This window comes from Mustelus asterias, chromosome 1, assembly GCF_964213995.1.
Source record: "Mustelus asterias chromosome 1, sMusAst1.hap1.1, whole genome shotgun sequence".
Lineage (NCBI taxonomy): Eukaryota > Metazoa > Chordata > Chondrichthyes > Carcharhiniformes > Triakidae > Mustelus > Mustelus asterias.
Window position 1 is genome coordinate 183,999,165 of NC_135801.1, and position 13,668 is coordinate 184,012,832.

Genomic DNA, 13,668 nt, shown 5'->3' on the forward strand with positions numbered 1-13,668 from the left:
ATTTTTTAAAAAAGTTATTTTTGAATCTGCTTCCTCCAACAACTGGCATTTTTATAGCTTGCTTAGATGAGTGCAGTTCAAACAATACTCAAGGAGCTTGACATTCTGCAGGACAAAGCAGCCCACTTGATTGGCATCCCATCCACAAAAACATTCACTCCCTTTGATTTGATTTGATTTAATTTTGTCACATGTATTAGTATACAGCGAAAGGTATTGTTTCTTGCGCAATATACACAGCCTTCAGCAACGCCATTATTCCTATAAAACTCATCTCCAAACTCCGTGGCCTGGGCCTCGGCACCTCCCTCTGCGACTGGATCCTGAACTTCCTAACTCACAGACCACAATCAGTAAGGATAGGCAACAGCACCTCCTCCGCGATAATCCTCAACACCGGTGCCGCACAAGGCTGTGTTCTCAGCCCCCTACTATACTCCTTACACACCTATGACTGTGTGGTCAAATTCCACTCCAATTCGATTGTCAAGTTTGCTGATGACACCACTGTCGTGGGTTGAATCTCAAACAATGATGAGACAGAGTACAGGAATGAGGTAGAGAATCTGGTGAACTGGTGCGGCAACAATAATCTCTCCCTCAATGTCAACAAAATGAAGGCGATTGTCATCAGGAAGCGTAGAACATGCCCCTGTCTACATCAATGGGGATGAAGTAGAAAGGGTTGAGAGCTTCAAGTTTTTAGATGTCCAGATCCCCAACAACCTGTCCGGTCCCCCCATGCTGACACTATAATTAAGAAAGCCCACTAACTTTCTCAGAAGACTAAGGAAATTTGGCATGTCAGCTACGACTCTCACCAACTTCTCCAGATGCACCATAGAAAGCATTCTTTCTGGTTGTATAACAGCTTGGTATGGCTCCTGTTCTGCCCAAGACCGTGAATGTAGCCCAATCCATCACGCAAACCAGCATCAGCATTGGCAAGATCGGAAGATCCTGCTGGGGGGAACGGCCAGACAATCCTGCCCAATGCATTCCATTGGTGTCCGGAAAGATAGCATCACAATAAAAAAAAGCACACTCCAAAGATCAGCAGGTTAATGGGATTGGCTGTACTAAATTGCCTCTCGGTGTCCCAAGATGTGCAGGTTAATGGGATAAGCAGAGTAAATATGAATCATAGAATCATAGAATCCTACAGTACAGAAAGAGGCCATTCGGCCCATCGAGTCTGCACCAACCACAATTCCACCCAGGCCCTATCCACATATCCCTACATATTTACCCAATAACCCCTCTAACCTATGCATCCCAGGACACTAAGGGGCAATTTAGAATGGCCAATCAACCTAACCCGGGCATCTTTGGACTGTGGGAGGAAACCGGAGCACCCGGAGGAAACCCACGCAGACACGGGGAGAATGTGCAAACTCCACACAGACAGTGACCCGAGCCAGGATTCGAACCCAGGTCCCTGGAGCTGTGAGCAGCAGTGCTAACCACTGTGCTACCATGCCGCCCATATGTGTGTGGTTGCGAGGATAGGGCGTGGGGTGGGCCTCAGTGAGATGCTCTGTCGGAGAGTCTGTATAGGCTCGATGGGCCAAATGGCTGCCTTCTGCACTGTCGGGATTCTATGATTCTATGAATCACAGCAAGATGATTGGCAAATGGAGAAACAGGTTTTGATCATAAGAACATAAGAAATAGGAGCAAGAGTAGGCCATCTAGCCCCTCGAGCCTGCCCCGCCATTCAATAAGATCATGGCTGATCTGACGTGGATCAGTACCACTTACCCGCCTGATCCCCATAACCCTTAATTCCCTTACCAATCAGGAATCCATCCATCCGCGCTTTAAACATATTCAGCGAGGTAGCCTCCACCACCTCAGTGGGCAGAGAATTCCAGAGATTCACCACCCTCTGGGAGAAGAAGTTCCTCCTCAACTCTGTCTTAAACCGACCCCCCTTTATTTTGAGGCTGTGTCCTCTAGTTTTAACTTCCTTACTAAGTGGAAAGAATCTCTCCGCCTCCACCCTATCCAGCCCCCGCATTATCTTATAAGTCTCCATAAGATCCCCCCTCATCCTTCTAAACTCCAACGAGTACAAACCCAATCTCCTCAGCCTCTCCTCATAATCCAAACCCCTCATCTCCGGTATCAACCTGGTGAACCTTCTCTGCACTCCCTCCAATGCCAATATATCCTTCCTCATATAAGGGGACCAATACTGCACACAGTATTCCAGCTGCGGCCTCACCAATGCCCTGTACAGGTGCATCAAGACATCCCTGCTTTTATATTCTATCCCCCTCGCAATATAGGCCAACATCCCATTTGCCTTCTTGATCACCTGTTGTACCTGCAGACTGGGCTTTTGCGTCTCATTGAGAGACAGGTTCTCAACACAGGCCAAAAATAATACACCTCCCCCCCAAACGGGTGCAGGACAAGTGGCGTTATAGCTGTGAGTGCCATTCAGGTCTGGGCTGAAGCCTCAACCAAATTCAGCTTAGGCCTCATAGGTCACCTGCAGGCACCACATGGGCACCTTGCCATAATTCACCAGTTGGGCATCTGCCCACTAAACTGAGTTGGCCCAAGTCTGAGGGTGGTAGGGGAAAGGGCATGAGGCATCTTGTGGAGTTGGGGATGAAGAGTCTAAAATGTCAGCAGCAGGTCAGAATACTTTGATGGGTTCTGTTCATAGAATCATAGAATCCCTACAGTGCAGAAGGCAGATGATACTAAGTTGGGCAGGAGGGTGAACTGCGACGAGGATGCAGAGATCCTTCAGAATGATCTGGACAGATTGGGTGAGTGGGCAAATCAATGGCAGATGCAGTATAATGTGAATAAATGTGAGGTTATTCACTTAGGAAGCAAAAGCAAGAAGGCAGATTACTACCTGAATGGCTGTAAATTGGGAGAGTGGAGTGTGCAGCAGGACCCGGGTGTCCTTGTGTACCAGTCACTGAAGGTAAGCATGCAGGTGCAGCAGGCGGTAAAGAAGGCACATTGGTCTTCATTGCGAGAAGTTGAGTACAGGAGCAGGGATGTGTTGTTGCAATTATACAGGGCCTTGGTGAGGCCACACCTAGAGTATTGTGCGCAGTTTTGGTCTCCTTTTCTGAGGAAGAATGATCTTGCTCTTGAGGGAGCGCAGCGAAGGTTTACCAGGCTGATTCCGGGGATGGCGGGACTGATGTATGAGGAGAGATTGATTAGGTTTTCGCTGGAGTTCAGACGAATGAGGGGGGGATCTCATAGAGACTTATAAAATTTTGACAGGACTAGACAGGGTAGATGCAGGGAGGATATTCCCGATGGTGGGGGAGTCCAGAACCAGGGATCACAGTTTGAGGATTCAGGGTAGACCATTTAGGAGATGAGGAGAAGTTTCTTCACCCAAAGAGTAGTGAGCCTGTGGAATTCATTACCACAGAAAGTAGTTGATACCAAAACATTGAATGTATTCAAGAGGCGGCTAGATATAGCACTTGGGGCGAACTGGATGAAAGGTTATGGGGGGAAAGCAGGATTAGGCTATTCAGCTGGATGATTAGCCATGATTGTGATGAATGCCAGAGCAGGCTGGAAGGGCCAAATGGCCTCCTCCTATCTTCTATTTTTCTACATTTCCATGAGGCTGTTCAGGCCATTGAGATGCACCGACAACAATCCCAGCCAGGCCCCATCCCAAGTATTTACCCTGCTAATCCCCCTGATACTTGGACAATTTAGTATGGCCTATCAATCTAACTTGCACATTTTTGGAGTGTGGGAGGAAACCGAGCCGACACGGGGAGAATGTGCAAATTCCACACAGACAATGACCCAAAGCTGGAATTGAACCCAGGTCCCTGGCGCCGTGAGGCAGCAGTGCTAACCACTGTGCCACCGTGTCACTCCTGAATGAGAGCGGTCAATGGGTATCCCTTTAAGAGTAGCCGCTCAGGCTGATAAATCCAGATACAGCCGGGTGAAGCAGGCAAAGATTCTGTGCCTGAATTTTGCCTTTGGGGTCCTACAGCCATTGTCAGGTTAGCTTAGCCCGTTTCAGGCAGATGTGCTGGACGACTAACATTGCCTCAGCCAATATGGCACCTGGGGCACTTCCAGTGACAGACCAACAACATGAAATTCAGAAATCTTAATGGCAAAGTTACATTGAATTGAATTTCTCTCCTGCAGATTGAATTTATATATTCCCAGGAGCATGATGGTCAATAGCCAGATTTAAGCTGATTGGGAAAAAAAGCAGAGGTAAGAAGATTTTTTTTTCTAATCAGCAAGTTGTAAGAGTCTGGATTGCGCTGCCTGAAATAAATATTGCAACTGGAAAATTTCAAAATGGAATTAAACATATGCTTGAACAGAGAAAGAAATTGGCAGATCTACAGGGAAAAAGTAAGGGGCAACATACAAATAACTGGATCGCTTTTTCAGAGATCTGGTGCAAAGCATAGAGGGCTAAATGACCTGTTCAGTGCGGTGTGAGGAGAAATGGTTGTCTTACGGTTTTTTATTCATTCGTGGGACATGGACATCATTGGCCAGCCAGAATCTATTGCCCACCCCTAGTTGCCCTTGAACTGAGTGTCTCGCTCGGCCATTTCAGAGTCAACCAATTGCTGTGGCTCTGGAGTCACATGTAGGCCAGACCAGGTAAGGATGGCAGATTTCCTTCCCTAAAGGACATTAGTGAGCCAGATGTGTTTTTACGACAATCGTTTCATGGTCATCAGTAGACTTTAATGTCATTTAAATTTCACCACCTTACCATGATGGGATTTGAACCCAGGTCCCCAGAGCATAACCCTGGGTCCTGGATCACTAGTTCAGTGACAATACCACTACGCCACTGCTTCCCACAAGTGTCATTGAGGGGAGGCGGGAGTGGAGTTGAGGCCACTATCAGATCTGCATTGATCTTAGTGAATTGTGGACCAGGCTCAAGGGGCTGAATGGCCGATTTGATTTGATTTGATTTGATTTATTATTGTTACATGTATTAACATACAGTGAAAAGTATTGTTTCTTGTGCACTATACAGACAAAACATACCGTTCATAGAGAAGGAAAGGAGAGAGTGCAGAATGTAATGTTACAGTCATAGCTAGGGTGTAGAGGAAGATCAACTTAATGCAAGGTAGGTCCATTCAAAAGCCTGACGACAGCATTGAAGAAGCAGTTCTTGAGTCAGTTGGTACGTGACCTCAGACTTTTGTATCTTTTTCCCGACGGAAGAAGGTGGAAGAGAGAATGTCCGGGGTGCATGGGGTCCTTGATTATGCTGGCTGCTTTGCTGAGGCAGCGGGAAGTGTAGACAGAGTCAGTGCATGGGAGGTTTGTTTGCGTGATGGATTGGGCTACATTCATGACCTTTTGTAGTTTCTTGCGGTCTTGGGCAGAGCAGGAGCCATACCAAGCTGTGATACAACCAGAAAGAATGCTTTCTATGGTGCATCTGTAAAAGTTGGTGAGAGTTGGAGCTGACATGCCAAATTTCCTTAGTCTTCTGAGAAAGTAGAGGCATTGGTGGGCTTTCTTAACTATAGTGTCGGCATGGGGGGACCAGGACAGGTTGTTGGTGATCTGGACACCTAACAACTTGAAGCTCTCAACCCTTTCTACTTCATCCCCGTTGATGTAGACAGGGGCATGTTCTCCTTTACGCTTCGTGAAGTTGATGACAACCTCCTTCGTTTTGTTGACTTTGAGGGAGAGATTATTGTTGCCGCACCAGTTCGCCAGATTCTCTACCTCATTCCTGTACTCTGTCTCGACATTGTTTGTGATCTGACCCACTACAGTGGTGTCGTCAGCAAACAGGAAAATTGAGTTGGAGGGGAATTTGGCCACACAGTCATAGGTGTATAAGGAGTATTGTAAGGGGCTGAGAATAGATGTTGAGGATGATCGTGGAGGAGGTGTTGTTGCTTATCCTTACTGATTGTGGTCTGTGGGTTAGGAAGTTCAGGATCCAGTCGCAGAGGGAGGAGCCGAGGCCCAGGCCATGGAGTTTGGAGATGAGTTTTGTGGGAATAATGGTGTTGAAGGCTGAGCTGTAGTCAACAAATAGAAGTCTGACATAGGTGTCCTTGTTATCTAGGTGTTCCATGGTTGAGTGCAGGGTCAGGGAGATGATGTCTGCTGTGGACCTGTTGCCGCAACAGGTGAACTGTAGTGGATCCAGACAGTCTGGGAGGCTGGAACTGATTCGTGCCATGACTAACCTTTCAAAGCACCTCATAATGATGGGTGTCAGACCCACCAGACAATAATCGTAGGTACTGTGATGATGGTAGTCATCTTGAAGCAGATAGGGACCTCAGATATTTTTTAAAGGAAGGTTGAAGATGTCGGCGAGTACCCCCGCCAGCTGATCTGCGCAGGATCTGAGTGCTTGTCCGGGGTATCCCATTCAGTCCAGTCGCTTTCCGTGGGGCTACTCCTACTCCTAACTTGTATGTTCATGTATGTCATAGAAACATAGAAAATAGAAGCAGGATTAGGCCATTCGGCCCTTTGAGTCTGCTCTGCCATCCATTATGATCATGGCTGACCATCGAATTCAATATCCTGATTCCCCCCTTCCCCGCATATCCCTTGATCCCTATAGCCCCAAGAGCTATATCTAATTTCTTCTTGAAATCACACAATGTTTTGGCTTCAACTACTTTCTGTGGTAGTGAATTTCGCACATTCTCCACTCTTTGGGTGAAGAAATTTCTCCTCACTTCAGTTCTAAAAGATTTACCCTTATCCTCAAACTATGACCCCTAGTTCTGGACTTCCCCACCATTGGGAACATTCTTTCTGAATCTACTCTCATCATAGGAACAGTGAAATCTCAGCCCTCTGTCTGTTTGTTACTGTGATTGTTTGAGTCGAGTTGGGTATAGAATCTTCAGCTAACCGAGAAACAGAATCCATATGGATTAAATAAAAGAACAGAGAGAAAAGTACAAAGAAAAGTACAGCACAGGGACCGACCCTTTGGCCCTCCAAGCCCATGCCGATTATGATGCCCTAACTAAACTAAAACAAAATCTTCTGCCCTAACTCGGTCTGTATCCCTCCATTCCCTCCCTATTCATGTACCCTGATGCCTCTTAAATGTTACTAATGTGCCTGCTTCCACCACCTCCTCTGTCAGCGCGTTCCAGGCACCCACCACTCTCTGCGTGAAAAACTACCCCCGCACATCTCTCTTAAACATTCCCCTTCTCACCTTGAACCTGTGCCCCCTTGTAATTGACCAATCCTACAAGTAGCAGTATACTACAGAGCACCTAATAGTGGAAAGAAGGTGGAGGAAGGAGCATGTAGGCAAATATGCAAAATGAGTAAAGGACATATAGACTGGAATTTAATCAAGAATCTATCAAGCCCAACATTCAAAAATATACATAAATTCTTTTTCTTCCACTGCCTCTTGAAGAAGTTCCAGAGACTCACGACCCTAGGAGACAAAAATCCTCCTAATTTCTATCCTAAATTTGCGACTCCTTGACCCCTTGTTCTATATTCCCCGACAAGAGGAAGGGTGTGATTGCACTAAAAAGGTGCAGAGGGATTCACTGCGATGTTTCAGCTATGAAGAGAGGCTGGTTAGGCTGGGGTTGATCTCCTGGGAGCAGAGAAGGCTGAGGAGGAGATCTGATTGAGGGGTACAAGAAGACTAAGACTGGAAGACTAAGGAAATTTGGCACGTCCGCCACGACTCTCACCACCTTTTACAAATGCACCATAGAAAGCATTCTTTCTGGTTGTATCACAGCTTGGTATGGCTCCTGCTCTGTCCAAGACCACAAGAAACTACAAAGTGTCATGGATGAAGCCCAATCCATCACGCAAACCAGCCTCCCATCCATTGGCTCTGTCTACACTTCCCACTGCCTTGGAAAAGCAACCAGCATAATTAAGGACCCCACGCACTCCGGACATTCTCTCTTCCGCCTTCTTCTGTCAGGAAAAAGATAGTAAGAAGTCTCACAACACCAGGTTAAAGTCCAACAGGTTTATTTGGTAGCAAATACCATAAGCTTTCGGAGCAATGCTCCTTCGTCAGATGGAGTGGTCTCTGTTCTCAAACAGGGCACAGACACAGAAATCAAATTACAGAATACTGATTAGAATGCAAATCTCTACAGCCAGCCAGGTCTTAAATGTACAGACAATGTGGGTGGAGGGAGCATTCAACACAGGTTAAAGAGATGTGTATTGTCTCCAGACAGTACAGCTTGTGAAATTGTGCAAGTCCAGGAGGCAAGCTGTGGGGGTTACTGATAATGTGACATAAATCCAACATCCCGGTTTAGGCCGTCCTCATGTGTGCGGAACTTGGCTATCAGTTTCTGCTCAGTGACTCTGCGCTGTCGTGTGTCGTGAAGGCCGCCTTGGAGAACGCTTACCTGAAGATCCAAGGCTGAATGCCCGTGACTGCTGAAGTGCTCCCCCACAGGAAGAGAACAGTCTTGCCTGGTGATTGTCGAGCGGTGTTCATTCATCCGTTGTCGTAGCGTCTGCATGGTTTCCCCAATGTACCATGCCTCGGGACCATCCTTTCTTGCAGCGTATCAGGTAGACAACGTTGGCCGAGTTGCAAGAGTAGGTACCGTGTACCCAGGTACCTGATACGCTGCAAGAAAGGATGGTCCCGAGGCATGGTACATTGGGGAAACCATGCAGACGCTACGACAACGGATGAATGAACACCGCTCGACAATCACCAGGCAAGACTGTTCTCTTCCTGTGGGGGAGCACTTCAGCAGTCACAGGCATTCAGCCTTGGATCTTCAGGTAAGCGTTCTCCAAGGCGGCCTTTACGACACACGACAGCGCAGAGTCACTGAGCAGAAACTGATAGCCAAGTTCCGCACACATGAGGACGGTCTAAACCGGGATGTTGGATTTATGTCACATTATCAGTAACCCCCACAGCTTGCCTCCTGGACTTGCACAATTTCACAAGCTGTACTGTCTGGAGACAATACACATCTCTTTAACCTGTGTTGAATGCTCCCTCCACCCACATTGTCTGTACATTTAAGACCTGGCTGGCTGTAGAGATTTGCATTCTAATCAGTATTCTGTAATTTGATTTCTGTGTCTGTGCCCTGTTTGAGAACAGAGACCACTCCATCTGACGAAGGAGCATTGCTCCGAAAGCTTATGGTATTTGCTACCAAATAAACCTGTTGGACTTTAACCTGGTGTTGTGAGACTTCTTACTGTGCTTACCCCAGTCCAACGCCGGCATCTCCACATCAGGAAAAAGATACTCAGGTCATGTACCAACTGACTCAAGAACAGCTTCTTCCCTGCTGCCATCAGACTTTTGAACGGACGTACCTTACACTAAGTTGATCTTTCTCTACACGCTAACTGCAACTGTATCACTACATTCTGCACCCTCTCCTTTCCTTCTCTATGTCTTTGTCTGTATAGCGCGCAAAAAACAATACTTTTCACTGTATGCTAATACATGCGACAATAATAAATCAAATCAAAGGTTATGAGGGACACAGATAGGGTAGACAGGAAGAAACTTTTCCCCTTAGCAAATGGGTCAATAATCAGGGGGGTATAAATTTAAAGTAAGGGGCAGGAGATTTAGAGGGGATTTGAGGAGAAACCTTTTCACCCAAAGGGTGGTGGGAATCTGGAACCCACTGCTTAAAAGGGTGGTAGAGGCGGGAACCATCACAACATTTAAGAAACATTTAGATGATCATTTGAAACACTGTACCATACAAAACTACGGGCCAAGTGCTGAAAAATGGGATTAGAATAGATAGGCACTTGATGGCCAGCACAGACATGATAGGCCAAAGGGCCTCTTTCTGTGCTGTAAAACTCTATGACTGTAAGAGGAAACATCCTCTCTGATCTGCTTCTAACTCACTTACATCTTTCCTTAAATAAGGAGATCAATACTGTACACACTACTGCAGATGTCATCTCACCAATGCCCTGTACAACTGAAGCATAACCTTCCTACTTCTGCAAACAATTCCCCTCACAATAAATGATAACATTCTCCTAGCTTTCCTAGTTACTCACTGTACCTATATATAACTGTCTTCTAGCCTTTTGTTATTCATGCACTGGGACACCCAGATCCCTCTGCACTTCAGAGCTCTGCAATCTCTCACCATTTAGATAATAAGCTTCTTTTTTTCCCTTCCTGCCAAAATGGACAAGTTCACATTTTCCCACATTACACTCTATTTGCAAGAGCTGTGCTCACTCTGTTAACCTTTCTATGTGGTTTTGTAACCGCCTCATGTCCTCTTCACAATTTCCTTTCTTATCTATCTTTGTGTTATCAGCAAACTTAGCAACCATCCCATCAACTCCTTCACCCGCAGCAAAAGAAGCATTTATGACATCAGATGTCCCAGTGTGCATCATGAAGTAGTGTTTGAAATGTAGCTATGGGTGACACTAAGAACAAACAAAGAGTACAAAGAAAATTACAGCACAGGAACAGGCCCTTCGGCCCTCCAAGCCTGCACCGAACATTCTGCCTGACTGAACTAAAACCCCCTACCCTTCTAAGCCTACTTGTGACACTAATAAATAAATTTGAAATGTTTCAGTTAGTTTGGCCTCGTTTAGAATATTGTGTACAATTCTGGTCGCCACACTGCCAGAAGGATGTGGATGATTTGGAGAGGATATAGAAGAAGTTTACCAGGATATTCCCTGGTCTGGAGGATATTAGCTATGAGGAGAGGTTGCATAAATTTGTTCTCACTGGAATGAATGGAGGTTGAGGGGTGACCTGATAGAGGTTTACAGGATTATGAGTGGCATGGACAGAGTGGATAGTCAGATGCTCTTTCCTAAAGTAGAAAAGTCAAGTACCAGGGGACATATGCGGATGTGGTTCCTATTTTCAAGAAGGGGAATAGGGAAAAACCCAGGAAATTACCGACCGGTGAGTCTAACCTCAGTGGTTGGTAAACTGATGGAGAAGATGCTGAGGGACAGGATTTCTGAGCATTTAGAGAGGTTTAGTATGCTCAAGAATACTTAGCATGGCTTTGTCAAAGGCAGATCGTGCCTTACGAGCCTGGTGGAGTTCTTCGAAAATGTGACTAAACACATTGATGAAGGGAAAGCGGTAGATGTGGTTTATATGGATTTTAGCAAGGCGTTCGATAAGGTCCCCCATGCAAGGCTTCTAGAAAAAGTGAGAGGGCATGGGATCCAAGGTGCTGCTGCCCTGTGGATCCAGAACTGGCTTGCCCAAAGGAGGCAGAGAGTGTGTATAGATGGGTCTTTTTCTAAATGGAGGTCGGTCACCAGTGGTGTGCCCCAGGGATCTGTTCTGGGACCCTTGCTGTTTGTCATTTTCATAAATGACCTGGATGAGGAAGCGGAGGGATGGGTTGGTAAGTTTGCCGACGACATGAAGGTTGATGGGGTTGTGGATAGCCTCGAGGGATGTCAGAAGTTACAGAGGGACATAGATAGGATGCAAGACTGGGCAGACAAGTGGCAGATGAACTTCAACCCAGATAAATGCATAGTGGTCCATTTTGGCAGGTCAAATGGGATGAAGGAGTACAATATAAAGGGAAAGACTCTTAGTACTGTAGAGGATCAGAAGGACCTTGGGGTCCGGGTCCATAGGACTCTAAAATCGGCCTCGCAGGTGGAGGAGGTGGTTAAGAAGGCGTATGGTGTGCTGGCCTTTATCATTCGAGGGATTGAGTTTAGGAGTCCGGGGATAATGATGCAGCTATATAAGACCCTCGTCAGACCCCACTTGGAGTATTGTGCTCAGTTCTGGTCGCCTCATTACAGGAAGGATGTGGAAATAATTGAAAGGGTGCAGAGGAGATTTATAAGGATGTTGGCTGGATTGAGTGGCATGCCTTATGAGGATAGGCTGAGGGAGCTCGGTCTTTTCTCCTTGGAGAGACGTAGGATGAGAGGAGACCTAATAGAGGTATATAAGATGTTGAGAGGCATAGATCGGGTGGACCCTCAGAGGCTTTTTCCCAGGGTGGAAATGGCTGCTACGAGAGGACACAGGTTTAAAGTGCTGCGGGGTAGGTACAGAGGAAATGTTAGGGGGAATTTTTCACACAGAGGGGGGTGGGCGAGTGGAATCGGCTGCTGTCAGTGGTGGTGGAGGCGAACTCAACAGGGTCTTTTAAGAGACTCCTGGATGAGTACATGGGACTTAATAGGATGGAGGGTTATAGGTAGGCCTAGAAGGTAGGGATATGTTCAGCACAACTTGTGGGGCCGAAGGGCCTGTTTTGTGCTGTAGTTTTTCTATGTTTTCTATAGGTTTAAGGTGGGTGGGGAAAAGTTTAGAGGAGATGTGCGAGGCGAGTTTTTTACAGAGAAAGTGGTGAATGTCTGGAATGCGCTGCCCGGGGAGGGGGTGGGAGCAGGTACGATAGCGGCATTTAAGGGGCATCTAGACGAATACATGAATAGGATGGGAATGGAAGGATACGGACTCTGTAAGTGCGTACGGTTTTAGTTTAGGCAGACATCATGATCGGCACAGGCTTGAAGGGTCAAAGGGCCTGTTCCTGTGCTGTACTGTGCTTTGTGCTTTGTTCTTTGTCCCATAAAAACTATCGCTTTGATCAAGTCTCTGATCACCATGGCGACATCCTTAGATGTTACAAAGCTGGCATGCCCTAAAAAACAGGTCAAACATCCATTTTATCACGATTCGCAGGGAGGCTTTTTTAAAATTTCAATTGGAAAAGCAATTCAGTTGTCAGGGCTTCCAGCCAGAAAAGATCTCTGCATCGCAGCTTCTCATGTTGCTGATTACAGTGCTGTTCAAGCTCCGAGGGCCTCCACTGATGTTTTAAGAGAGCTTAGGTGTTGTCCCATTACGCTGATCATTGCTTTACGCTGACTCAATAAGTTTAAGTCTATTTATCAGTGTCACAAGTAGGCTTACATTAACACTGCAATGAAATTACTGTGAAAATCCCCCAGTGGCCACACTCCGGTGCCTGTTTGGGTACACTGAGGGCGAATTTAGCATGGCCAATGCGCCTAACAAGCACGTCTTTCGCACTGTGGAAGGAAACCGGAGCACCCGGAGGAAACCCACGCAGACACGGGGAGAATGTGCAGACTCCACACAGACAGTGACCCAAGCCAGGAATCGAACCTGGGTCCCTGGCGCTGTGAGGCAGCAGTGCTAACCACTGTGCCACCGTGCCACCCCCACCGTGCCGCCCCCATAAGTCAGCTTCTGTTTTAATTACTGGAGATTTTGGATTTGTACTTTTGTCTCAAATTCGGATTCTGTGCTGATCAACGCAAATACCAAAAGCTGTGATCTCATCTCTCATATATAAAGGGATCACTCAGGTGATCAGGGCCACTTGAACCGTACAAATTAATTTCTATATCTGAGGTAAGATTCCAGGAATTTTTGTTCAGAATTTTATGGATTACATTCCGCAATCTTACAAATTTTCAGAGGAAATGTAATACCCTCTTTATGCTTCAGCTATGCAGAGCCCTGATTAAACTGCACCTGGAGGATTGCGAACCGTTCTGGCCACCATACCCAGCAGGAACTCACTTTGTTGGTCACATCAAAGGTTTGAAAAGTTTATTTTCCCCCGCGAATCCTTTTCCCATTCCAAGTGCATTTATCTGTTAATAAGGAACCAATTAAGCTTTTCTTGAGCCATCAGA